This window comes from Pseudophryne corroboree, chromosome 6, assembly GCF_028390025.1.
Source record: "Pseudophryne corroboree isolate aPseCor3 chromosome 6, aPseCor3.hap2, whole genome shotgun sequence".
NCBI classification, from domain to species: Eukaryota; Metazoa; Chordata; class Amphibia; order Anura; family Myobatrachidae; genus Pseudophryne; species Pseudophryne corroboree.
In genome coordinates, this window is record NC_086449.1 from 495856881 (window position 1) to 495882694 (window position 25814).

Consider the following 25814-nt stretch of genomic DNA (forward strand, 5'->3'; position numbering starts at 1 on the left):
GCTCATCACAACAGGGCAAGGGTCATCTTGGAGAGAAGTGCCTTCCTGAAATTAAACAGATACTGTAAGTAAACTGGGTTACGTTAACTGTAAGTTATAAAAATTACACATATTAGCTATATATTATGCCCCTTAAAGCTTATTTGTTTGTACTTACTTGTAGTAGAGCAGTAATCAATCAGCCACTTTGTATTTTTGTTAAAAAAAATTAATACTTTAAAAAAAAAAAAAGTTTTTCAAGCCTCTCTGGCCCTATATTTACTTGCAGCACATTGCAATGATTGCATCACAGGCTCTTGCCAAACATATGTGTAGTGTTACAGGGCACCTCACAAGGGCCATTGCAACAGGAAAGGCGTGTGCTTTGTCCCAACACATAAGCCCAGGCCATAAGCACTGCTGCTGGTTACAGTTTGTTAGGTTTTTTATATATTTAAATAAAATGACAGTCATTATCATCAAGCTGATGATGGTGATTGTCTCAGCACGATACACAACACAATATTACATGTTAGCTGCAACTTTTACATGCATATCCAGGTAGCAGAATTGCAGTACTCTAAATCAAGGCAAATTTTAATATTTACAAAATGGGCTGGACTCTTGGTAAAAAAAAACTTGTGAAAATGTTCACCTCCTATACTCCAATTGTACTAAGCGTGTTTGGTGGGCAGTGTTGGACTGGGGCATGAAGGACCACCGGGGAGAGGAAATGGTAGGGGCCACTGCTTAAGGTTTGGCTAACCATTATAGATGATATAGGCACTGGGATACCCTTGACTGCATATTTGCTACCTATCCTCGTTAACTCATATTTGTGAGTGCGAGGTGTCGCACACTATTTTAGATGACTTAGCCTGAAGGATAACATGGATACTACAGTGCATGTTCCTGTTCTATCAGGTAACTGACTCTTTAATAGTGTAATAATGTAGTTTTAGGAAATGTTGCAATTATTGGTACTAACATTACTGCCTGCTGTCCAGACTGGCCAGCCGATTCTCCAGATATGTCAATCTGAGAATCGCCACTAGTGACTTATGGTTACCTCAGCATGTGTGGTTAATGAAAACCCTGTAACTGCCACCGGCAAAATAAACACAAAACAATGTATGGATACCAGACAGTATTTTGTAGCTATCTGTATCCAGAATTATTAATTGCACACCAACTTACACTTAGGTACATAGCTTCATCCTCGAGGGCTCACAGATTCACCAAGAGATATGGAGAATACGCTAGAATTAATAATATTTTAATTCAAACAAAATAATCCAAGTTATGATTATAAAAAAAGATAATTACAAATGGACAGGAGATATAGTACATATAAATCTCAGTAAAATAAACAGGGCTGATATTTCTGAACCTAGTACATACACAAAGAACTGTTCCTATGTGAGGGGACTTCACAATTTAGAATGATTCATTTCCAGATCTCATGCTAAAGCCCCAAAGAAAATGAACCCACAACATTCAGAGATAAGTGCAATTATACTTTCAGCTGCACTCCCCCCCCCCCCCCCCATAACCATTTTGTTTTTGAACTAGCGCAATGCTGGACACTGGTCAACTGGTCATTTATGGGACCAGTCTGTCTTGCAATAAACAGGGGAGGAGGAGTTAGCCCAGATAGGCATGACGTTCCAATCCTTCCTGGAGGTGAAACTTTCATACATTTGTTGAATATCTTCCCGACCTGGTCTGGTTGTTGGAAGCTGAATGTTTTCCTTTCCTCCATTTTTTAATGCTGGTGTCTGGATAAGAAATCTTTATCTAGTTTCCTGAATCCAGGGCCATGAGCCCTTTCTCCCAGGTCTGTGTATACATAGGACCACATATAGGACACATGCTATTACCATCTAGGTGAAATAAAACTATTTCTTTACATACTCTTACATGATACAAAACTGATGCTGCTGACAGCGTGTAATGCAATAACTTCCAAATGCAATGTTGGGAAAAAATTAATGGTAAAAACTAATTTTAGAACTTTTTTTGTATTGTCCTTTTTGTGTTTAACTAAAGATTACTAATAAAACATTCCACAGCTCACACACATTAGCAGCAGCAGTAGACCCTGAGATAGGAAGACACACATCACAGGAGTCAGGCAAGCTTTATTGTCTACTACCAGGGGACCTACAAGGTTTTGCTGACAGTCGGCAGCAATAGCTGATGAGCCTGGACAGAAGTCATGCTAGTGACTGAGGCAAATCACTGTCCTTGCCTAGAAATTCTTTGGCAGAACCCTGGCTGCAGTGATGAATCCAACAATTTTTTTGTTTTTTTGTTTTTAGATTGAAATTTATTTAGAATTTTTGAATTTTTTCTTATACAAATAAAAAAATAAATGAATTGTGACATCTCTTTTTGCCTCTTTTGATGCATAGGCTTTTCATGTCCAATTAAAATCAAATGTGAATGCATCAGATTTCTTGCGTATGATGGAAAATCTGGTCAAAAGATGACCCCTATCACCAAGCATGTAATGTTATTGTTGACCTGGAAGTACAGGAACCCTTGCATGCACTACAATTCAGATGTGTTTTTTTCTGAACAGATGGATCTGCACAATAAAGACTGTTTATTCCAAAATTACTCACTGTGGTTATTTGGATATTGTGCTTATCTATACAGGTGAAAATTAGAATATTATGCAAAAGTTCATTTATTTCAGTAATTCAACTTAAAAGGTGAAACTAATATATTATATAGACTCATCATATGCAAAGTGAGATATGCCAAGCCTTTATTTGTTATAATTTTGATGATTGTGGCTTACAGCTTAAGAAAACCGTAAATACAAAATCTCAGAAAATTAGAATATTACATAAAAGCAATAAAAAAAGGATTTTAAATACAGAATGTCAGCCCTCTGAAAAGTATAATCATGCATATGTACTCAGTACTTACAGCTTAAGAAAACCCTAACAAGCTCCCTGAAATGCTTTATCAAAAGTAGACAAGTATGCTGAGGTTATAGAACACCACTTTATCATTTGGAATAAATGAACGAATGAATGAAAGAAAGAATATAACTTTTAAATAAACCTTCCCTTGTACATAACTGGAGCTTTTCTGCCTATAGATGTCCAATGTGCTTGTGCCATTTACTGAGTTCCCAGCAGAGGGAAAGCGTTCCTTATAATGCAGACAGACAGCCTCAAGGAAAACCACCAGGAAACAGGCTCCATCTGTTAATCAGTAGAGAAGTTGCATTCTCAGAACAAGGTAGGGAAATGACTGCTCTGCTAGAAGCTATTATTACTATAAACACAACATGACATCAGTTATAGCGGTATTATATTCACTAAAATGTGAAGAGTGGGATAAATGATGGAAATACAGTATAGCAATGTACTGCAAGATACAGTAATAGTGACGTTGGATCAGCTTGCTGGTATTACATTTTTAACCATAAAAAATGTAATTATTTTATTTTTTGTGATGATGATGATGATGAGGATGATAGAATTAGGTGAACACCATTAATAGTTTTACTAGGTGAGTAATGACACATTTTGGTGTACAAAATATGAAGAAAATATATATTTATATATCTTTTATTGTATCACTGTCTGTAACAACATCTTTCTTTTATCATTTCTTTCATGAACCCTTTAGTATTGATAGAACATGTACAGTACAACTAACCTGCTGTGCTCCCCGACAGCCTTTTGCTCAAACAAGGTATTAGAATATTTTAGACTGATTACTCTCTCATAATGCACAAATGCATCCTGGCTGTCGGGATGCCGGGGGTCATGTGCCGGAACACCGATAGCTGACATCCCGAAGGTGAGTATCGGGTTATGGGGGGAGCTGGGGGGGTTAGGGATAGGCACTAAGGGAGGGGGGGGGGGTTTGGCACTAGGGAGGTTGGTTAGCCCTAGCCACCACCCCCAAGGCTTAGCCATAGCTGGCACTCCCAGGGGGTTAGCCCTAGCCGCTACGCCCCAAGGGTTTGGTCTAGGGTATGGGACAAGGTAGAAATACTTACCCTCTCCAAAGTTGGGATCTTGAGTGTCGGGATGCTGCGGTTGGTCATGTGACCACCGGCATCCTGTCAGCCGGGATTTCATATATATTCCTGCCACACAAACCTCAGCATAAATACCAAACACCAATATTGGCACTAGAACATACAATACAAAATTATTAATACATTTAAAAATTATTATATAAAGCAAATTACCTATGTATCTTCCAGCACAACAAACCCTTATATGAAAAATGATTGTTTCTGGATAGTAAATACCATTGCTAATCTCCTAAACCATTTACATATACTGTATTTATACTTAAAAATGTCTCATAAAGAAATGAATTAGCTTTTCAGCTTTAGGGTGGTATCTTATTAGCAGCGGTAATTTACCGTGGCCAGTTTCGCTGTCGGTGCTATCCAATTAGCCCCGATGCAGGCACTAATCAGGAATTTTGAGCCAGGCAAAACCAAACCCCCCCCAATAAGTATGCATGTTTTACCTGAAAATACATAGGTCCCTGACTTTTCATGGATCCTGTTTTGTTGTGTGAAAACCGTTAATTTTTCGTGTGGAAAAATAGGATAGGGATAAAAAAAAAAATCTGATAAAAAGAGTTGCCCTGAGTGTGCAAATCTGATCCCTCAATGTTGAACAAAGCAGGGCCAGGGATCACAAGAGAGCTGAAGGTTAACACCATGATTAATGAAACATTGCAACTTATACAAAATTTACAAATTTTTCTGCAACCTCACATATTCTGAAAGTCTGCTTAGGAACAACAGCATTTCAAACACGCTCCACACTCCCCACAAATAATCCGATGCCAAACCTGTGCTATACTGTATAAGTGGGTGTGATACATTTTACCGGCATTTGGGATGCCGGTGGTCATATGACCAACAGCGGCATCCCGATGGAGAAGATCCCAACAGGGGTCCGGTAAACATACTAATCTTTCCCACCAACCCCCCTAACCCTCCCTCCCCGCAGCCTAACCCTAACCCTCCCTGGTGGTGTGTAATCCAACCCTCCCCCCTTCCCGCAGCCTAACCCTCTCCCTGGGTTGCCTAAATCTAACCCCCCCCCCTCCTCGTAGCCTATCCCTAACCCTCTCTTCCCCACAGCCTAACCCTCACCCACACGGTGGTGCCTAAACTAAAATCCCCCACCCCCGTGGCCTATACCTAAGAGACCCTGACATACTTACAATCGGCATACCGGAGGTTGGGATTCCGGCATCAGCATTTCCAGTCATGTTGGAGTTCCGGCATCTGCATTTTGCCTTTGTGTCGGGATTTCGGCCCTGGGATTTCGACTGCTAACATATCGAACAACGCCATGCTTAAGTATTCTCTATAAGCAAGATGCAGTGTTTTCAAATTTACTTCCTGTAACCTAACAGAATGGAAAATTTACATGATTTTCTCAAAAAGGAGTACCAAGTCTGGAGAGGTGACACATAAATTATATATTCAAAAATACTCTCACCGGAGCTCTTAGTCTCAGGCTTAGTACATAGACCCCATAAAACCTAGATAACAATTGTTTAAAAAGAAAATTTCTAAAGACATTACTAGCAACAATATTACAGAACAGATATCTGCTCTATTCAGTTATAGAGTCTAAAATAACATAACGCCCCAGACGGTCAATAATATTAGAATGAACATTGTCATGTAAACTTTTTTTTTTTATGAGGATGACAACACCCCAAGTTTAGAATTATAGGTAATTGAAGGGAAAAGGGGAGCAGGAGACCTGACACAGGTTTATCAATAAGGGTGTGAATAAATTGCTAAGAATATATTGTTCCACAGTGTGATATAAGTACCATGGTTTTATCCAGTGGAATTCCACTTAGTAATGTCTCAGGTGGAGGTGCTCCCCTGACAGTATGGTGAACCTACAGTATATACAAGAAGGGGCAGAAGAAACTATCTTTTTCTGGTGGCACTCTTATAGTTATAAAATGTAACTTGTATTACTGTACTTTAAAAACAATAATAAGAATTTACTTACCGATAATTCTATTTCTCGGAGTCCGTAGTGGATGCTGGGGTTCCTGAAAGGACCATGGGGAATAGCGGCTCCGCAGGAGACAGGGCACAAAAAAGTAAAGCTTTACTAGGTCAGGTGGTGTGCACTGGCTCCTCCCCCTATGACCCTCCTCCAGACTCCAGTTAGGTACTGTGCCCGGACGAGCATACACAATAAGGGAGGCATTTTGAATCCCGGGTAAGACTCATACCAGCCACACCAATCACACCGTACAACTTGTGATCTAAACCCAGTTAACAGTATGACAACAGAAAGGGCCTCTTAAAGATGGCTCCTTAACAATAACCCGAATTAGTTAACAATAACTATGTACAAGTATTGCAGATAATCCGCACTTGGGATGGGCGCCCAGCATCCACTACGGACTCCGAGAAATAGAATTATCGGTAAGTAAATTCTTATTTTCTCTATCGTCCTAAGTGGATGCTGGGGTTCCTGAAAGGACCATGGGGATTATACCAAAGCTCCCAAACGGGCGGGAGAGTGCGGATGACTCTGCAGCACCGAATGAGAGAACTCCAGGTCCTCCTTTGCCAGGGTATCAAATTTGTAAAATTTTACAAACGTGTTCTCCCCCGACCACGTAGCTGCTCGGCAGAGTTGTAATGCCGAGACCCCTCGGGCAGCCGCCCAAGATGAGCCCACCTTCCTTGTGGAGTGGGCTTTTACAGTTTTAGGCTGTGGCAGGCCTGCCACAGAATGTGCAAGTTGAATTGTGTTACAAATCCAACGAGCAATCGACTGCTTAGAAGCAGGTGCGCCCAACTTGTTGGGTGCATACAATATAAACAGCGAGTCAGATTTTCTGACTCCAGCCGTCCTTGCAATGTATACTTTTAAGGCTCTGACAACGTCCAACAACTTGGAGTCCTCCAAGTCGCTAGTGGCCGCAGGCACCACAATAGGTTGGTTCAGATGAAATGCTGATACCACTTTAGGGAGAAAATGCGGACGAGTCCGCAGTTCTGCCCTATCCGAATGGAAGATTAGATAAGGACTTTTATAAGATAAAGCCGCCAATTCAGATACTCTCCTGGCAGAGGCCAGGGCTAGTAACATAGTCACTTTCAATGTGAGATATTTCAAATCCACCTTTTTCAATGGTTCAAACCAATGGGATTTGAGGAAATCTAAAACTACATTTAGATCCCACGGTGCCACCGGAGGCACCACAGGAGGCTGTATATGCAGTACTCCCTTGACAAAAGTCTGGACCTCAGGGACAGAGGCCAATTCTTTTTGGAAGAATATTGACAGGGCCGAAATTTGAACCTTAATGGATCCCAATTTGAGACCCATAGATAATCCTGATTGCAGGAAATGTAGGAAACGACCCAGTTGGAATTCCTCCGTCGGAACCCTCCGATCCTCGCACCACGCTACATATTTTCGCCAAATGCGGTGATAATGTTTCACGGTGACTTCCTTCCGTGCCTTAATCAAGGTAGGAATGACTTCTTCTGGAATGCCTTTCCCTTTTAGGATCTGGCGTTCAACCGCCATGCCGTCAAACGCAGCCGCGGTAAGTCTTGAAAAAGACAGGGACCCTGCTGTAGCAGGTCCCTTCTCAGAGGTAGAGGCCACGGTTCGTCCGTGAGCATCTCTTGAAGTTTCGGATACCAAGTCCTTCTCGGCCAATCCGGAACCACTAGTATTGTTCTTACTCTTCTTTGCCGTATGATCTTCAATACCTTTGGTATGAGCGGCAGAGGAGGAAACACATACACTGACTGGTACACCCAAGGAGTTACCAGTGCGTCCACAGCTATTGCCTGTGGATCTCTTGACCTGGCGCAATATTTGTCCAGTTTCTTGTTGAGGCGAGACGCCATCATGTCTACAATTGGTCTTTCCCAACGGTCTATTAACATGTTGAAGACTTCTGGATGTAGACCCCACTCTCCCGGATAAAGATCGTGTCTGCTGAGGAAGTCTGCTTCCCAGTTGTCCACGCCCGGGATGAACACTGCTGACAGTGCTATCACGTGATTCTCCGCCCAGCGAAGAATCTTGGCAGCTTCTGCCATTGCACTCCTGCTTCTTGTGCCGCCCTGCCTGTTTACATGGGCGACCGCCGTGATGTTGTCCGACTGAATCAACACCGGCTTTCCTTGCAGGAGAAGTTCCGCCTGGCTTAGAGCATTGTAGATTGCTCTTAGTTCCAGAATGTTTATGTGAAGAGACTTTTCCAGACTCGTCCATACTCCCTGGAAGTTTCTTCCTTGTGTGACTGCTCCCCAGCCTCTCAGGCTGGCGTCCGTGGTCACCAGGATCCAATCCTGAATGCCGAATCTGCGGCCTTCTAATAGGTGAGCCTTCTGCAACCACCACAGAAGTGACACCCTTGTCTTTGGTGACAGGGTTATTCGCAGGTGCATCTGCAGATGCGACCCTGACCATTTGTCCAACAGATCCCTTTGGAATATTCTTGCATGGAATCTGCCGAATGGAATTGCTTCGTAAGAAGCCACCATTTTTCCCAGGACTCTTGTGCATTGATGTACTGACACTTTTCCTGGTTTTAGGAGGTTCCTGACCAGATCGGATAACTCCTTGGCTTTTTCCTCTGGAAGGAAAACCTTTTTCTGAACCGTGTCCAGAATCATTCCTAGGAACAGCAGACGAGTTGTCGGGATTAAATGGGATTTTGGAATATTCAGAATCCACCCGTGTTGTCTTAGCACCTCTTGAGATAGTGCTAAAGCTGTCTCCAGCTGTTCTCTGGACCTTGCCCTTATTAGGAGATCGTCCAAGTATGGGATAACTAATACGCCTTTTCTTCGAAGAAGAATCATCATCTCGGCCATTACCTTGGTAAAGACCCGAGGCGCCGTGGACAATCCGAACGGCAGCGTCTGAAACTGATAGTGACAGTTTTGAACAATGAACCTGAGGTACCCCTGGTGTGCGGGGTAAATCGGAACGTGTAGATACGCATCCTTGATGTCCAAGGATACCATAAAGTCCCCTTCTTCCAGGTTCGCTATCACTGCTCTGAGTGACTCCATCTTGAACTTGAACTTTTTTATGTAGAGGTTCAAGGACTTCAGATTTAGAATAGGCCTTACCGAGCCATCCGGCTTCGGTACCACAAATAGAGTGGAATAATACCCCTTTCCTTGTTGTAATATGGGTACTTTGACTATCACCTGCTGAGCGTACAGCTTGTGAATGGCTTCCAACACCCTCTCCCTTTCGGAAGAGACGGTTGGTAAGGCAGACTTCAGGAAACGATGAGGAGGATCCGTCTCTAATTCCAACCTGTACCCCTGAGATATTATCTGCAGGATCCAGGGGTCTACCTGCGAGTGAGCCCACTGCGCGCTGTAATTTTTGAGACGGCCCCCCACTGTCCCCGAGTCCGCTTGAGAGGCCCCAGCGTCATGCTGAGGTTTTTGCAGGAGCCGGGGAGGGCTTCTGTTCCTGGGAAGGAGCTGCCTGTTGGTGTCTCTTCCCTCTTCCTCTGCCTCGTGGCAGGTACGACAAGCCCTTTGCTCTCTTATTTTTGTAGGAGCGAAAAGGCTGCGGTTGAAAGGTCGGTGCCTTTCTCTGTTGGGGAGTGACTTGAGGTAAAAAAGTGGATTTCCCGGCAGTAGCCGTGGCCACCAAGTCTGATAGACCAACTCCAAATAACTCCTCCCCTTTATACGGCAAAACCTCCATGTGACGTTTTGAATCCGCATCGCCTGTCCACTGTCGTGTCCATAAGGCTCTTCTGGCTGAAATGGACATAGCACTCATCCGAGATGCCAGTGTGCAAATATCCCTCTGTGCATCACGCATATAGATAAATGCATCCTTTATTTGTTCTAACGACAGTAAAACATTGTCCCTATCTAGGGTATCAATATTTTCAATCAGGGATTCTGACCAAACTACTCCAGCACTGCACATCCAGGCAGTTGCTATAGCTGGTCGTAGTATAACACCTGCATGTGTGTATATATTCTTTTGAATAACTTCCATCTTTCTATCTGATGGATCCTTAAGTGCGGCCGTCTCAGGAGAGGGTAACGCCACTTGTTTGGATAAGCGTGTGAGCGCCTTGTCCACCTTAGGGGGTGTTTCCCAGCGCGCCCTAACCTCTGGCGGGAAAGGGTATAATGCCAATAACTTTTTTGAAATTATCAACTTTTTATCAGGAGCAACCCACGCTTCATCACACACGTCATTTAATTCTTCTGATTCAGGAAAAACTGTTTGTAGTTTTTTCACACCATACATAATACCCTGTTTTACGGTATCTGTAGTATCAGCTAAATGTAACGTCTCCTTCATTGCCAAAATCATATAACGTGTGGCCCTACTGGAAAATAAGTTTGAATTTCTACCGTCGTCACTGGAATCAGTGCCCGTGTCTGGGTCTGTGTCGACCGACTGAGGCAAAGGGCGTTTTACAGCCCCTGACGGTGTTTCACGTAATTCCACAAATAAAGGCATCCATTCTGGTGTCGACCCCCTGGGGGGTGACATCTGCATATTTGGCAATTGCTCCGCCTCCACACCAATATCGTCCTCATACATGTCGACACCACGTACCGACACACACCGCAAACTCACAGGGAATGCTCTAATGAAGACAGGACCCACTAGCCCTTTTGGGGAGACAGAGGGAGAGTCTGCCAGCACACACCACAAAGCGCTATATATACAAGGGATATCCTTATATTAAGTGCTCCCTTATAGCTGCTTTAATATATATATATATAGCCATTAATGTGCCCCCCCTCTCTGTTTTACCCTGTTTCTGTAGTGCAGTGCAGGGGAGAGACCTGGGAGCCGTTCTGACCAGCGGAGCTGTGACAGAAAATGGCGCCGTGTGCTGAGGAGATAGGCCCCGCCCCTTTTTCGGCGGGTTCTTCTCCCGCTATTTTTCCAGTCAGGCAGGGGTTAAATATCTCCATATAGCCCCTATGGGCTATATGTGAGGTATTTTTAGCCTTGTATAAGGTTTATATTTGCCTCTCAGAGCGCCCCCCCCCAGCGCTCTGCACCCTCAGTGACTGCCCAGTGAAGTGTGCTGAGAGGAAAATGGCGCACAGCTGCAGTGCTGTGCGCTACCTTATGAAGACTGAGGAGTCTTCAGCCGCCGGTTTCCGGACCTCTTCACGCTTCAGCATCTGCAAGGGGGTCGGCGGCGCGGCTCCGGGACCGGACTCCACGGCTGGGCCTGTGTTCGATCCCTCTGGAGCTAATGGTGTCCAGTAGCCAAGCAGCAAATCCACTCTGCATGCAGGTGAGTTTACTACTTTCCCCCTAAGTCCCACGTTGCAGTGATCCTGTTGCCAGCAGGACTCACTGTAAAGAAAAAAAACCTAAACTAAACTTTCTCTAAGCAGCTCTTTAGGAGAGCCACCTAGATTGCACCCTTCTCGTTCGGGCACAAAATCTAACTGGAGTCTGGAGGAGGGTCATAGGGGGAGGAGCCAGTGCACACCACCTGACCTAGTAAAGCTTTACTTTTTTGTGCCCTGTCTCCTGCGGAGCCGCTATTCCCCATGGTCCTTTCAGGAACCCCAGCATCCACTTAGGACGATAGAGAAAAGTATTGTAATCACATACAGATAGACAAACATCACATATAACATATAGTTGTATCAATAGCAGAGATAATAAATTCTCTTGCTGCAATAAATGCTTCCAACAGACATCACTGATAATTGAGAAAGCTTGAGCAAAATAATTATATTTCAAAACTGGTACCATATTTTCAAGGTCTCATAGATAATTCCTATTGATACAGTAGGTAACACAGTTCACAATGCAGATACTGTATATAGCCGGTAAAGAATAATAATGACTCCAAACAACAATCACCAATGAGTCCACAGAACAGAATATCTCACAAAATTGCCAAATAGTTGATGATATCAGTCCTTAATGTCAATATTGCTGTTATCACATATCACATACAATATATCACAATATCACATGCAATGTAGGGGTGTGTTGTGCAGGATAAAGGTACAACTCCTTGCATGAGTGGAGGAGTAGTAACAGGCAACCTTGTATTTTGACACTGATTGGGGCAGCTGCTGCTCACTGTGTGCAGGTGCATTTATAGTGAGTGAGCGTGTCCCACAGTGTCACAGGGTTTGGAATGAGGATAATTTGGTGCTTCTGCTGTTGTAGTGTAACGACCTGAGTGCCCTGTTGTATTCAGCGCAGGGGACTCAGTAGAGCATTTCCCATAATGAGAGAGTGCCGACGCAGAAGATGATAGAGTGTCAGAAAAGATATAGAATAAAGACAAACGGGCTGCCCTCAGAGTATGCTACTTCCCTGCATATGCCACTGGTATTGGTGCAGGGTGAGCGATACCCTGACCTATTGTGGTGTGTGTGGGAAGAATTATAGGTGTCAGCTGAAGTACCTTAAGTATCAAAGGGGTTATGCAGAGTTGGTTGCAGATTTTGCTATGTTAGCAAAATCTGCAACAACTAAACGCACAGGGCAAGGCCGCCCAGCATGAGTGGCGCTGCCCTGCGATGTGATCGCAATTCAATTGTGATCGCATCGCAAAAACTTCAAATACAGGTTGACCCTGCCTACGCAGCATAACTGGAGGAGTATCCACAGAATTATAATACAAATCACAGGAGCACCACCATGATTCAAGAAAACAAACTAAAATGAATAAAAACATACCATACTTGTACTCTAAGAGGGTCATTTACAAAGCTCCAACTATCCCCTGTTCACTGCAAAACCTACATTTCCACAGAGGTGCTTTGCTTTACAAAGCAAGATGGGGGACTTTTTGGGATGAGTACAAATGTTCTCAATAGAGGGGAGGAGCTGGGAAGGCACAGTACAGGGTAGGAACAATTGCTGCACAGTGGGTTCCTTTTGTGCCATGAGATTATAGAAATAAAATAAAGGGGATTAGAGGATTCAGTTTTAAGGGCTTTCATTGCTCCTGAAAACAAAGGGAGAATGGAGGATCCATTTTTTTAACCCATATAAAAGCTTGGTGTCTGTCCAGCTTCAAGTAGAAATATAATAAAGTCCCAATTTTAAACACTGCTTGGAATTTATATTCAATCTGCAATTGAATAGCCTTGTTAACCATACAATACAATGATAATTTTACTGATTTATGAAAAAATACAGACAATGTAACTTCCGCTTCTCAGAGCATGTTTCCTTCAGACTGTGCATAAGAGAGCACTGTGTATTTCTCTTAGGCACACTGAAGAAAGTAGAGTACTAATGCCTTTCAAAAACACTGTCTAAGTTTGGGCCTAATTCAAGGTTGATTGCAAAACAACATTTTCCTCTAATGGGCAAAACCATGTGCAGTGCAGGTTGGGCAGATATAACATGTGCGATTGTGCAGAGAGAGTTAGATTTGGGTTGGTTATATTGTTTCTGTGCAGGGTAATACTGGCGGGTATGGGTCATTAGGTCGACATGAGTTTTTTTAACTTTTCTTTGGTGTAATTTTCTTCGTAAAGTGACAGGGAACCCCAGTTAGTGCACCGTGTCCCCTCGCATAGGAAAGGTGCCTCGCTCCACTACCTCTGCCCTTGGCACAGGTTACTATTCCCAATCATGGTCCACGTGGATCGTAAAGCTTAAAAAAAGTTCAAAAAATAAAAAAATTATTTTAAAAATTCATGTCGACCTTTTTCCATGTCGACCTAGTACATGTCGACCTAGTGACTATGTCTACCTAGTAACCATGTCGACCAATAGTGGTTGACCTAATGACTGTCGCATACCTCCCAACATGACCCTCTCCAGGAGGGACAGAATGCTCTGCTTCTGGACTTTTCTCTTAATGTATGATTGTCTGCACCTGTGTTGAACAGGTTAATGGACAGGAAAGGTGTTTCACCACAGGTGTGTGCAATCATAAATTAAGACAAAAGTCCAGAAGCAGAGCATTCTGTCCCTCCTGGAGAGGGTCATGTTGGGAGGTATGCTGTCGACCTATCCCATACTGGCTGCTTTATTTTTACACTGCAATCTAGATTTCAGTTTGAACACACCCCACCCAAATCTAACTCTCTCTGCACATGTTTTGCAATCAACCTTGAATTAGGTCCTTAGTACATAACTTCTTTCACCCTACCGCACATTGGGGGTAATTCAGACCTGATCGCTGCTGTGCATTTTTCGCACAGCGTGCGATCAGATCTGAACTGCGCATGCGTATGCACTGCAATGCGCAGGTACGACGGACCGCAGCAACGGAGATCGCCGGTCAGTGATGGGATGGTGCGATAAATCCGATAGCACGGGCGTTCGCAAGGTGATTGACAGGAAGACACCATTTGTGGGTGGCAACTGATCATTTCCAGGGAGTGCCCGGACAAATGCAGGCGTGTCAAAGCGTTTGAAGGGAGGGTGTCTGAAGTCACCTCTGGCCCTGATCAGCAAGAAGCAATCGCAGCGGCTGAGTAAGTCCTGGGCTGAGCAGAGACTGCACAAAATCAGTTGTGCAGCTCTGCTACACATGCGTTTGCACATTTGCACAGCGAATTCACCCTCACCCTGTAGGCGACGACTATCTGATCGCAGGGAAGCAAAAAACGCTGCCCAGCTATCAGGTCTGAATTACTTCTTCTTACTTCTTTAGCACAGGATGCATTATACAATAATGAATTTATAGAGGGAAAATTGCTATTCGAGAGAAGAAAACTAATGATACAAAATCAGTTCCACAAGAAAGTGATAGAGGATTTACCTTTGTTGTCATTGAAGCCCAAAATGTGTTGATCTTGGAATGATGTTAACTTTATAATATACAGCAGGCCTGGCCAACCTGTGGCTCTTCAGCTGTGGTGAAATTACAAGTCACAGCAAACCCTCCCACAATCAGTTGGTAAAGCATGTTGGGACCTAGGGAGTTGATCGCAGCAGCAAATTTGTTAGCAATTGGGCAAAACCATGGGGGTCATTCCGAGTTGTTCGCTCGCAAGGCGATTTTAGCAGAGTTGCTCACGCTAAGCCGCCGCCTACTGGGAGTGAATCTTAGCATCTTAAAATTGCGAACGATGTATTCGCAATATTGCGATTACACACCTCGTAGCAGTTTCTGAGTAGCTTCAGACTTACTCGGCATCTGCGATCAGTTCAGTGCTTGTCGTTCCTGGTTTGACGTCACAAACACTCCCAGCGTTCGCCCAGACACTCCCCCGTTTCTCCGGCCACTCCTCCGTTTTTTCCGGAAACGGTAGCGTTTTTTCCCACACGCCCATAAAACGGCCTGTTTCCGCCCAGTAACACCCATTTCCTGTCAATCACATTACGATCGCCAGACCGATGAAAAAGCCGTGAGTAAAATTCCTAAGTGCATAGCAAATTTACTTGGCGCAGTCGCAGTGCGAACATTGCGCATGCGCATTAAGCGGAAAATCGCTGCGATGCAAAGATTTTTACCGAGCGAACAACTCGGAATGAGGGCCTATGTGCACTGCAGGTGGGGCAAATGTAACATGTGCAGAGAGCGAGTTAGATTTGGGTGGGTTATTTTGTTTCTGTGCAGGGTAAATACTGGCTGCTTTATTTTTACACTGCAATTTAGAGTTCAGTTTGAACACACCCCACCCAAATCTAACTCTCTCTGCACATGTTATATCTGCCCCCCTGCAGTGCACATGGTTTTGCCCAACTGCTAACTTTGCTGCTGCGATCAAATCTGAATTAGGCCCTATGTTTGGTAGTGTCACAACAGCTGCAGAGCCACAAGTAGCCACGCCTGATATACAGTATAGCATCTGCTATCCCTGAGTTTCATCTTCTCATGAGTTCACATCCATTCATTTGAATTGGACAACTGTCATTTGCTCCCATCCATTCATTTGCTCCCATCCATTACCAGATTTTCGTTCCAACCAGCCAGATTGGAAGATAAATCTTTAGGTGTATGGGCACCTTTAAACATGACTTACGGTTATGCAAACAACAAGTGCAACCAGCATACCTATGTGCCATTTCTATTTCCTTAACCTCGAATATGCACACATTTTATGACATAACATAGTAGTATATAAGGGGCCTATGTACCAACCAGCTCCGGTCATTTTACTAACACAGCCTGTAACATGGCAGTTAGGAGTTTGGTTGGCTGGTACTTCATCTCCGTCCCCTAGTAGGGGGTCCATTTACTAAGCCTTGGATGGAGATAAAGTGGATGGAGACAAAGTACCAGCCAATCAGCTCCTAACTGCCATGTCACAGGCTGTGTTTGAAAAATAACAGTTGGGAGCTGATTGGCTGGTGCTTTATCTCCGTCCGCTTTATCTCCTTCCAAGGGTTAGTAAATAGACCCCATCTGATCTCTGTCCACTTTATCTCTCTACATGGCTTCGTACGTAGACCCCATAGTGTTCTGTATTTTGAGCCAGAGGTGGACAGAAATGTTGTATTTCTGCACAGTAGTTGTGCGCAAATATGTAAAATCCACAGGAGGAGTCTCGTATATAAAAAGCCACTCACTGCCGGCTGCTGTAATTGGCTGCCATTGGTCGCAGCATCGGAGATCTGAGTAACCCTCAGGTTACTCTGGATGTCCGGCAAAACTATGCTGCCTGGGCCATTGAAACTGCACAGGGTGGAAATGGAGATATCTTGCTCTCCAGGACCTTCTGTCATATATCAAGGGGTGTGGGTCAAGCTCATAAGTATTTCAGATAGGTGAAAATGCATTAAAGTCTGAGTTATAAATTGTCATGTTGAAAGATTTCTCTGTATCCAGAGACAAGATTTTCAAGGTAATTTTCCAAATATTCAGAATATGAATATAGTCAATGGCTCTCATTGTGTTGTCTCTTGGCTGATGGTAGGGGATAAAACCTACTTGAGGGAACCAGTGAGGGCAGCACAGAGTTTAGGCAGTAAGTAAGGATTCTGGTGTACAATGTAATATTATTATTAAGCAGGACACAACTGTGGTTACCATTCCCCTGTGGTTACCATTCCCCTTTATGAACAATGGTGATACTAGCTTCCAGGGAGTCTCTATACCAGTGATTCTCAAACTCGGTCCTCAGGACCCCAAACAGTTCTCCTTTTCCAGATCACCTAGCAGGAGAACAGTTGTATTCATTACTCACCTGAACCTGGGAAACATTCACTTTGTGGGGTTCTAAGGACTGAGTTTGAGAACCTGTGCTCTATACCATGAGTTTAATTTGAGATTGTAATTAAGGAGTGTGCAAAGTCAGTGAACCAGAATGTCAGTATTTTTTCTCATAAGCAGCGAGAATCCATCAAGCCTGGGAGCCTGGGGCACTTTCTGGTCCCAAACAAACAGCCCAGTCTTATCCAAGGTGATGTCTTTCCTAAGTTTATTAGCAATTTGGGGTAATACTTTTGATAAGGCTGGCCAGTACCAGGATAGTCTTATTCGTTCTCTCTTGATGCTGCTGAGTCATAGTACTGGTAGTCTGGTGAAAACTGTAAAGATTAAGATAGTACTTTTGGAATTAAGGGGGATATTTACTAAGCTTTGGATGGAGATAAAGTGGATGGAGATAAAGGGGATCCTTCTGACCCAATCGCACGCTGCAGGTTATCGCAGCGGTGCGATTGGGTCAGAACTGCGCATGCGCTGGTGCCGCAGTGCAAAGTACCAGCCAATCAACTCCTAGCTGTCATTTTTCAAACCCAGCCTGTGACATGGCAATTAGGAGCCAATTTGCTGGGACTTTATCTCTATCCAAGTCTTAGTAAATAGACCCCCTAAGAACTGATTTTTAAGTGTTATACATTAAAATCACAGTGAAATCATGGATGGAGAGCAGGGTTGCAGGTTGAAAATTTAGAGAAGAGTTTGGTGGGCAGTAATTTATTGGCCCTTTCACCTTTTTCGTAGTAGCACAGACATTTGAATTTATTAGCTAACCTCGAAGTGGCTTTAGGGAGTTGGGGGGCTAAGAAAGAGGTCAATGGAATTTGGGACAGATTTGGGAGTTGGTAAATTTTAGTGTAAGAAAAGAACATAAAAACCCGAGGCCAATTAATACTCAGTGCAAATCATCTGATTGTCTGCTGTTTTCAAATGGGATTTTAGTGTAAATTTGGCTTAGCAGGACCATGTTGATTCTTCGGTAGGTATTATGGACAGACAAGTAGAATGAGTAATCCCTGACTAAATGATCAGAAACTCTCTAGGAATTATAAAGGTTATGGAGTTTCAGGAAGTTCTACAAGAGCACAGAGTTAACATTGTCTCTCAGAGAGCCCCTGGGGTAACAGATTGGTCCAGACTGTCTGTTTTAATATCACATACTGTGCGATTTAAAAAAAAATAATAATAATAATTCAAGATCTATTGAAAATATAACACTATTACTGCCTGGTTTGGTGTTTCTGCCATTGTAGAACTTTGATCATTCAGATTGGATACTGACTGGGTCTTCATTGCAGACTCATATGGAATCTATTGTACACACAAGTTATACCATTTTAGCATTGTTATTCCCCAATTACGACACCATAGTGCTCTCCTTTTTGTCACCATTCTAAAATGATTTAATGCAACGGACTCCGAGTGTTACCTTCAAGAGTTTCCTCTGCTTAAAAAAAAGAAAGGAAAAAAAGGCAAGTCTAAAAAAACACAAACTAAATGAAAAAGAAAACTAAAAATATAATTTCTGTAAGCCCACAGATAAATGTATTATTTATATGGCACCAAACATTTGTCTGCCCCCAGTCCTGTCTCATACCTCCCGACTGTCCCAAATACAGTGGGACAGTCCCGCTAATTGGACACTGTACCACTGTCAGATGGGACAGATGGGAGAGCCAGTGATCACCACTGCTCTGCAAAGCAGCCAATGATCACTGAATAGAAGGCGTGCGCATGCGCACGGCATCTATCAGTGCAGGGAGGGTTAGCCGGGATCTGCCCAGCTGCTCAGGGAGCACTGGACACGCCCCCAAATGACGAAAAAATGACGGTTGTAGTGCTAGGCCCCGCCCCTCTGTCCAAGGGCCTGCCAACCCTTCCTGAGGCCCCGCCTCATTTTCAACCACGGACGCCCCGCAGGTCCCGACTCCCTAGAGTCAATAGTTGGGAGGTATGCTGTCTACCAATATAAATAACTACAATATTAGGAACAGTTCTGTAATGGAACTAGAGTTTGACAAATGTGAGGTTTAAGGAATATTACCAAACCAGTTCAATGTTTAAGGTCATGCATAAACTTTCCAATTGAGGACCTGCCACTTTAATAAAATGAATGAAATGTGGAAAAGATAAATATATTTCAATTAAAAATATATTTACTTAAAAGAGATACCAACTCATTTACAAAAAATTTGGCACATTTTTTTTCTAAATATATTTATTTTTTGTTTCCTTATGATTGAAAATAGTATATAAAATTATTATCTTCTCGGCACCACCAAGGTGCCAGTACACAATGCAATGTTGACAGCTAATTAAGATAGTCGAGTCTTAAAAGGCCACTAATTGTGGTATTGATGAGTTCAAAAAGACTGTTGATCACAGTGAACATCTCAGTGGGATAATTCAGATGTCAATGGAACCGTTGTTAAATACGGGCAGGGCAGGGACTGATGTGAATGGTGAAACATACTCTGTAAAGCGCTGCGGAAGGTGTGCGCTATATAAATAACTGGTAATAAATAGGCAACGCCAGCATTGGTGTAGCTGCTAGTCTTAAAATGTGTGTACAAACAGAGGCGTAACTCTGTCCACTACCACATAACTAAACTAAGAGTGGCATATATTATGTGCTATTATAAGGAAGAAGATCATCTTTCTACCATAGTGTAGAGGCAAGGACATCAAATCCACCTTCACCTTTTATAAGGCTCAAATAGGGTTTGAGGTAACAATATTGTTAAAAAAGGGGCAGACTAGATGGGCCAAGTGGTTCTTATCTGTCGTCAAATTCTATGTTTCTATATGGTTATACAATTACTGCATTTGTGCCATCTAGGATCTGTCAGATAGTGAGTGCATTTTAATTTGGCAACAACTGACATACATATGGGCCTCAATGCAGCATGGTTATCAGAAGTGCGGAAAACGGTATTCAGCCATTTCCGTACTTCTGTCATGCGCGCACACTGCTGCACGCATGTGCGAGGACTTAATCAGCAATCGCATGCATTTACAAATTAAGAGCCGACGGGGGCGGCGATGCTGTGTTGGGATTGGGGGGTGCGATCCGGACAATGGAGGCGTTTCCGGACAGTTTGCAGGTCCGGCCACAGTGGCTGTGTGATGTCACATGCAGTCGCTTTCACCTAAAACATGAAGACATGGCGACTGCAGGGGACTACCCTTAAGATACAAGCAAATCGCTGTTTAGCTATGCGTTTACATTTCAGCAGGGGGGGGGGGGGGGGGGGGAGAGTACCCAGCATGCGGTTTGTCCTTGACCTGTAGCTATTATTTATTTATTTATTTACAGTTTCTTATATAGCGCAGCATATTCCACTGTGCTTTACAATTGGAATCAACAGTGAGAAGACAACATGGGTAATAACAGACAGACATAGAGGTAGGAAGGCCCTGCTCGCAAGCTTACAATCTATAGGGAAATAGAGCCAGGGGCGGATTGGGAACAAAAAGCGTCCCTGGAAAAATTTGTACTAGTGGCCCCATATGGGCAGCACCAGAGGTGTAATGTCTTGCCATGGGCCATGGCAGCAGTACCCTCCCCCCAAAACTTTCCAGATAGTGGGCATGTCCAGCATCAAGGGGGAAGTTAAAAATAAATAAAATTAAATATTATGAGCCCATTATATGATACACCTTCAGAATTTAGGAAACTATATCATTCTTTAGAAAGATATATTTTCTTGCTTATTACACCAACCGTATCCCAATCACTATTCACTCAATCTTATATGTCAGCCAAGCAGGCAGACAGAGCATACACTAGATCATCTGCAATCACAGGCTAAGTGGCAAAGTCATTTTCATATATGCAAATTATTTAGCATCTTATTCATTATGTCTATAAAAAGAACCACATGTCCTCAAACAAAACAGGTCCCGCTGGTGCGCTGGCCCACCGGGAATCTTCCCTGTGAACCCTATGGCCAATCCGCCTCTGAATAGAGCCTATCCTTGTGTATCTTTCCTATCTATAGCATAGCAGTCACCAGATTGCAAAGACAGTCCTGATGGGATATAATTAGATATCAATGCTCTGGAAGGTTATGTGGGCGGTTCAGGAATTTGAAAGGCTCGCCTGAATAGGTGAGTTTTCAGGGAACGCTTGGAAGTCTAGAGGCTAGAGGAGAGTCTTATTGTGCGTGGGAGTGCATTCCATAGGGTGGACGCTGCCCGAAGAAAGTCCTGCAATAGTGAATGGGAATGAGTGATCCGCGCAGATAAGAGACGCAGATCTTGTGCAGAGCGTAGAGGTCTGGTAGGTAGATATTTTGAGATAAGCAAAGAGATATATGTTGGTGTAGTTTGGTTAATAGCTTTATATGAGAAGAAAAGTATTTTATATTGAATACGGTAGAATATGGGCAACCAATGGAGGGACTGACAGAGAGGATCAGCAGACGAAGAACATCTAGTGAGGAAGATTAGCCTCGCAGCTGAATTCAAAATGGATTGTAGTGGTGAGAGTCTTTTCTTGGGAAGTCTAATAAGGAGACTATTGCAATAATCAATGCGGGAGATAATGAGTGCATGTATTAGAGTTTTTGCAGTGTCTTGTGTAAGATAAGGACGTATTTTGGATATGTTTTTAGATGTATGTAATATAATTTAGAGACAGATTTAATGGGTGGAACAAAGGACAGTTCACAGTCCAGGGTGACACCTAGGCAGCGATCTTGTGGGGCAGGGTGGATAGGCCCGTTGTCAACAGTTATGGAGATATCAGGTTGGTAAATACCCTTGGCTGGCGGGAATATAATTAATTCTGTTTTGGAAATGAGGAGTTTGAGGTGGTGAGATGACATCCAAGATGAAATGGCAGAAAGGCATTCAGTGACATAGCATAAAACAGATGGAGACAAATCTGGGTAGGATAGGTAGATTTCAGTATCATCAGCGACAAATGATACTGAAATCCGAAGGAGCTGATTAATTTACCAAGAGATGTGGTATAGATTGAGAAAAGCAGAGGACCTAGGACTGAGCCTTGCTGTACTCCCCACTGATAGAGGTAATGAAGAGGAGGTAGAATCAGAGAAGCAAAAAACTGAAAGAGTGATTAGACAGATAGGATGAGAAATAAGAAAGGGCTGTGTCCTCAAGACCTAGGGATTTTAGTGTTTGAGTGGTCAACAATGTCAAAAGCAGCAGAGAGATCTAGAAGAAGAAGAAGAAGTGAGTAATGGCCTTTCTAACTAGCAGTGACCAGCTATGTTCATTTACCCTGTACTTGTCCTATATAGTCTTCAACTGTAAGTCGCTATTTTCCCGTTTTGATTATTTGTTTATGTACTCTGCAATTGGGCGCTGTGGATCCCTTGTGGCACCATATAAATAAAAGATAATAATAATAATAATATCACCACCATTATGAAGGTACATTTAACTGGCAGCTGTCCTTGTCACTGACGTATTTATAACAGGTGCAGTGTGTGTGGCGCACATGGGCCCCACACCGCACACCCTGCACCCATTATTTTCAACACTCACCCTCCAAAGTCCCATGGCAACGGACATTTTCCCAGTGTTTTACACATGCGTAGTAGGAAAAATCACTGGGAAAATGGTTGCCACGCCATTTTCCCGGAGACCTGCGCATGCGCTGTAGTTTTGGGGACAACATTAGAGTCCCTTAATAACCCTAGTGCCCAGAGCTACAGCGCTGCCAGCTAGAAAGGAGGGGGCCTAGACGGCTCCTGCACATGGGCCTCCTCCTCTCTAGATTGTCCCTGGTCCTTGTGATGTGCAGATTGCCAGGCTTAAGATCAATGAGTCCTAATTCCCATGCACAGCCATATGCCTATGCATTTGCAAGCTGTGCGAAGCAGAAAGGGATCATTTAGACAATTCTTCTTTGTATAGGCTTCTATAGGCATCTATAGATGGCATTCCCTATCAAGCACAAGCTCTGGAACGTTACACTTTCTGGACATAGATGTATGCGGTAAAATCACAGCCCTATACAATCCTATGGGGACTGCTGTGCCACGGAACAACAGCAGATATCGCCTGCGGTTACTGATCTTACATATTAGGAACTGTATGGATCAGTGACATGCAGTGAGGTAAGGCAGGTGAGGCAGAGCCTTTCCTGTCATATTAACATATACGCTAGAGTTTTGACTATATTGGGCAGTACGGCTGGTGTAATGGTTAGCATTACTGCCTCACAGCACTGAGGTCATCGGTTCGATTCCCACCATGGCTCTACCAGTGTGGAGTTTGTATATTCTCCCCGTACTTGCGTGGGTTTCCTCCGGGTACTCCGGTTTCCTCCCACAATACCAAAATATACTGGTAGGTTAATTGGATCCCAACAAAAATGTACCCTAGTATGAATGTGTGTGTACATGTGGTAGGGAATATAGATTGTAAGCTCCACTGGGGCAGGGACTGATGTGAATGGCCAGATATTCTCTCTGTAAAGCGCTGCGTAATATGTGTGCACTATATAAATATCTGGTAATAAATAAATATATCAAGCATATGAAAAATACAAAGAATGTGTTATACCCCTTTCACACTGCCAGCAATAACCCGGGTTATTGCATGTGAACACGCAGCAACCCGGGTTTGCGCCGCAGTCTGAAAGGGGCCAGTTCAACTAACCTGGGTCAAGTATTCAATTCAGGTAGCGAGCAGGGTTGACATGGGTTTAACCTGGCTCACAGTGCAGTGTGAATGGGTAAACACCCATTCACTGCATAGGAAGAGGAGGCCCTTGGAGATCATCTCATATCCAAGTCCTTTGCAAGGGCTGCCAGTTTGAAAGGGGTCTCAGCAGGGTCAGACCCGGAAAGGACCCGTGTACAAATCCTGGGTGCGACGCGGCTATGTGGTTTGAAGGCGGTATTAGAAATATTGGGCCGGATGTAATGGAGTGCAAGAAGGCCGGAGCTCCAAGATTCCAGCAGAACTCGTACATTTTTTTTAAAGCAGCAAACATTTACAAGGCAAAACCAACCTGGTTTGCTGCTTTAAAAAACTTAGAAGTTTAGTCGGAATCTCCGGCTGTCTCGCACTCAATTACATATCGGCCATCTTCTCTCTTTATTCTAATCATTTTTATAGTCGAAACTCTGGAGTAAAAAAAACTATGGCAACCTATCTTTTCTGCACTTCAAAACTCCCCACATTTCCAGCAGTGTAATATTGCTACACCTTTGTATAATGCCCAGATGAACCCTTGGCCTCATATATTGTCTGAAAGTCTGGCTCTGGTCTAGTCAGTGCCTCCTGAGCCGTTTACCTCACCGCATGTCCCTGCTATGGATGTGTTCAACCTATGAAAACTACAATTTTCAAAGGTTTTGCCACAAAATAGCTTTGATACATTCCACAATTAAAATGAGACGCATGATAAAGAAAGTGCCTGTGCAGGAATGCAAGTAAATCCAAACACATAAAAAACATACTGACTGATTTACATCAGTGCAAGAGTGACAGGTATTCTTTACAGGGAACTGCCATTATGGTTAATCTGAAAACAGTCAAATGTAAAAACAATTGACATTCAATACCAGATTGATTGATTGATTGATTGATTAATTGATTGATAGTTGATTTAAAAGATCACTGCATCTAAAATATGTTACGTTTCAGAAAAACAATAAAATGTCCCTAAAGGTGGGTACACACTAGGCGATAAGTTCCATGAGCGATATCGCATAGTGTTTCCCCTCTCCTCCCGGGCCGCCAACATAGTGGATACACACTGTGCGATATCACACAGTGACATCATGCCATGGCCGGCCCAAACATGCAGCTTCTGACAATATTGTCAGATTGAGCTGCATGTACAACTGACAGCGGGGGTCATTAACAACTCCCAGGAGCATGCATCGGGCATTGCTCATAGCATACACACTGGGTGATACTGTAAACAAGAAAGTCAAAAAGAAGAAGATTCCCTATATTGGGCACACTCGGACTTGTGTAATTTCTTAAAGTCAAATATCTATTATGATAGATGACCACCAATTCTAAAATATAACTTTTATTATAATCTTTAAAACATTAGCGAAATATAGTGCATGTGGATTAATTTGTGAAGGTTGTGAAAATTAAATAAAGTGAATTAAAAAGCTAAGCCACTGTAATTGTGTATTACTTCACTGTCTCTAATGTCTTGAACAGTGTTTCAATTATGTAACAATATTAGTTGCCAAATCTCTTGCAATGATACATTCGTATCTGGGAGTGAACAGCTCCCAGGTGTAATAAAATTGTGTCACCACTATTTTAATTCAGCTCCGTGTTTCCAGCGTGCGCATCACTGGCTATAATACACTCTATTTTTGCTTAAGTGGTGAACCATATTATTTATAAAGTGCATACTATAATTGTATTTATTTATTGCTCCTAGGGGGATTGATGTCCCTATGCTCCTGTCTCTGGCAAATAGCTATATGATGGCTTGTGCATATCTTAATTCTCTCCTTATCTTAAACTTCCTTACGTTATGTCTATCAAAATGTAATCCACGGACAAATGGAGCTTATTCTCGTTCTCTCTGCCTTTTATGTGTGTATATCCCTTATGTTAAAGGTGCTCCGTTCTGTATGACAGTAAGCCGTATTGTTTCACATTACTTGCACAGACATATGATATGTTAATATAAGATATTTAAAGTGCATATCCAGTACCACTTGACCACTTGACTC